Raw genomic sequence first — 3,915 nt, forward strand, 5'->3', positions numbered from 1 at the left:
GCAATTTGCGATCGATTAATCGCTTTTGCGAAGGTCCAGTGTTCGCATTTGCGAACAAATCATCGCAAATGCGATGACAACAGAGATGTGAGCTTCGTCACATTTGCGAACCCCAGGTCACAATTGCGACATCTGCGCCTGGACAAAAAAGGAAAAAATGGGATTTAGCTCATTTCTTTTAAACTCTCAACCCTAAACACCCTATAGGCGATTTTTCCAAGAGATTTTCTTCCTAAATTCATTGGTAAGCAACTTTAATCTGTTTCTTTTCAATTGCCCATTATTTCATAAGTTTTCAATATCAAATCTAGAATTTTCATTGTAGAAATTAGGGATTTGGGTAGGATTAGGGTTTTTTATAAATTTGGGATTTAGACCTCATATTGAGGTTGGATTTCGAAACTAATTACATAATCGGGATCGGGGTGAATGGGTAATTGGGTTTTGGTCCGAATCTCGAGTTTTGACCAAGCGAGCCCGGGGTTGACTTTTTTTGACTTTTTGGGAAAAGTGTAAAGATCTTAACTTTATGTATTGTAATTGATTTTCCTAGCATTATTTGATTTTATTGAGTCGATTTTGGTTAGATTCTATTGGTTTGGAGGCGGATTTTAAAGGAAAAGCTTCGGTTGAGCTTTGATTTGCTTGCGGAGCGAGGTAAGTGTTGGGTCTAACCTTGATTTGAGGGAATATGAACCCTTGAGCTATGTGCTATGTGAATTAAATGTGTAGCGGCATATATGGGAGGTGACGAATTTATATACGCCGTCAAAGTAATTATTTCCATGCTTTTCCATATTCCATTAATTATTTTATTCCATGTCCTAATTGTTACATGTTTTAATTGCCTCTTATGCCTTAACTGTAATGACCCGACCGGTCGTTTTGCTTTCTAGAACCTCGTTCCCCTAAATAAGACTCAAGACTCATCGTACGTATTTTTACTGTTTTATGACTTGCCGGAATGGTTAGTTCGGGATTTGGAAGGGTTCGGATTGAGATCGGAACATTTGGTTCCTTAAGGTTGGCTAAAAGGGCTAAGTTTGACTTTGGTCAAAGTCTTGAGCAAACGACCTCGGAATCGGGATTTGACGATTTCAATAAGTTCGTGTGATGATTTCGGACTTGGGCATATGTTCGGATCGGGTTTTGGATGACCGAGAAGCGTTTCAGCGCCTATTAGTGAAAGTTGACTCTTTGAAGGTTTTAAAGTTCTTTAGATTTGATTTGAAGTAGGATTTAGTGTTATCGAGGTCCAATTGGGATTTCGAGCCTGGGAATAGTTCTGTATGGAAATTTAAGACTTGCCCGCAAAATTTGGTATCATTCCGAATAGTCTAAGTATGTTTCGGCGCGTTCAGAGTAAGTTGGAAGAACTTGAAGTTCATAAGTTGATTTAATTTGGTTTGGGGTATGATTCTTAGTTTTGTTGTTGTTTTATACGTTCAGAGGGTGCGAGCAAATCCGTTTTATGATTTCAAACTTGTTGGTATATTTGGGCGGGGCCCCGAGGGGCCCGGTTGTCAATCGGACTAGGCACGGACCATGTTCGGACTTAGGGGCAGCAGCTGAAGCACCAGGCTTCTGGTGTAATTGCACCTGCGGCGGGCTAGCCGCAGGTGCGATCAAGAAGTCGCAGAAGTAGCCCAGGAAGAGCAGCCCAGGAATCGCAGATGCGGGTGGGCGGGCACACCTGCGAACACGCAGGTGCGATAGAAGAAATCGCAGGAGCGACCAAAGCCGCATGTGCGGCATGTGCGTCGCAGGAGCGGACCCGCAGAAGCGGAAGTAGGCCACTAGGCAAGGACTGCATCTGTGATGACTCTTCCCCATATGCGGAGCCGCAGAAGCGGCGAACCCTCCGCAGGTGCGAAAATCGCAAAAAACATAACCTCATTTAAGACGGAACTTTAGGCACTTTGAGCTCATTTATTTCAATCCTTGGGCGATTTGTTTGGAGCTCTTAGAGAGGGGGTTTTCACCTAACACTTTGAGGTTAGTAATTTCTACACAATGCAAGTTAAATACATAGATTATGGGTAGATTTAACATGTAAAATTTGTGAAATCATAGGTTTAGATTAAAAACCTAGTTTTTTTGATAAAAATAGGATTTAACCACAGAAATGGTTATGGAATTTAGTGAAAATTTCATATTTGAGTTCGTGAGGTTATGGGTAGCAACTTTCTTTGAAAATTTCCGGAATTCGAGCATGTGGGCCCGGGAATGAATTTTAGAAATTCTTCAATTGGGATTGGGTAGTCACTTTAATAGTTAGAATATAAAATTTTGAGCACGTATTGATTATTTTATATAGCATTTGACTAGTTTCAAGTCGTTTGGCACCGAGTTGAATGTTTAAAGCACATTGGTGGATCGGAAAGTAAGCTTTGAGACGAGGTAAGTCTCTTTTCTAATCTTGTAAGAGGGAATTAACCCCATGGGTAAATTGAATTAATATGTGCTTCTATTTGTGGGGGCTAGGTACATACGAGATGACGAGAGTCCGTACGTAGCTACTAATTAAGTAATTATGCTTATGTCCGGGTAGTTTAGGACCCAAATCATGTTATACTTGCGATGTTTGCACCCTACTTGTTAATTTAAGTGCTTAAATCATATTGAAACTTGATAAAGGAATTGTAAAAGTTCAAATTTCATTTACTTGAGTTTTGGACGGGTTAGTTGACCGTTAATGAAAATTGGTGCTTCTTTGAATATTAGCCTCTTAATAATCTTTGAATCGGTTGTTTATAAAGTATTTTTCTCTTCTTGTGGAGCTGGCTGAATGCCTCGGCAGTAGAATAGATGCATCTATGGTTCGTGACGTTCGACCCTCGACAGTGCACATAATATATGTTTATAATTTTGGATCGGGCTGTACGACCTCGGCATAATTCGTGCGTAATAATACTTGGAGCCCAATTATATTTAGTATTATTTCATTGGCTTGAGTGATTAAATTGTTAAAGGATGGAAAATTGAATTGGGGTTTACCATTAGTGAAAGAATTGTTTATTATTTCTTGTTAATAAATTTTTAGCTTCATTTATGTAGTCCATGCTTAATTATAAATCTTTGTATTTTATTGTTAGCAGATAGTAAGTGTCGAAGTCGACCCCTCGTCACTACTTCTTTGAGGTTAAACTAAATACTTATTGGGTACATGTTGTTTATGTACTCATGCTATTCTTCTTTTCTTATCGTGCAGGATCTGAGGCAGGTGCATCTGGTTATCCTCTCGTTGCGCATCCTTGATTCCACGAGACTTTGTGGCGAGCTGCCTTGCGAGCCCGTTCTGCAGCACCCGAAGTCTTTCTTTTGCTTTTTTTTCTATCTATTTAACTTCAAATAGTAGTGTAGTATTTTTGTATATTCTACTAGTAGCTCATACACTTGTGACACCTGGTCTTGTTGATCATGCTAGTAGTCACCTGATGATTTTTGGTTAGTTACTTCATTTCATTTGCTCTTAAAATTGGTTAACTCTCGTTTTATTAAATTTTCACATCTTATTTATTCAATAATTTAGAATCAACTATTTCTAAACTGTTAAAATAAAAAATTCACACAGTTAGTTCACGGTTGGCTTGCTTAGCGGTAACGTTCGGCGCCATCACGGCCTATTGGAGAAATTAGGTCGTGACATTAACTTACTACTTGTCATTTATTATCCTCGTATTAAAATGTTAGTTTAGCTTCTTACATGCTTTCATGATTAATTGTTATGTTCCTTAATTGTCTTACTTGTATACTTTAAGTGTCATATATTTGGCTTGTCTTGTTGCTCAGTTATAATTGTAGCATTTCTTGATTTGGTACGAGATTTCTTTATGGTTTTGTTTTCATATTCGTTAATCATAGAGATTCTTGTGATTTGAGTTGCTGAGTTAATTACATTTATTGATTTTGTTA

The sequence above is a fragment of the Nicotiana tabacum genome, chromosome 13 (genome assembly GCF_000715075.1).
Source record: "Nicotiana tabacum cultivar K326 chromosome 13, ASM71507v2, whole genome shotgun sequence".
Classification (NCBI taxonomy): domain Eukaryota; kingdom Viridiplantae; phylum Streptophyta; class Magnoliopsida; order Solanales; family Solanaceae; genus Nicotiana; species Nicotiana tabacum.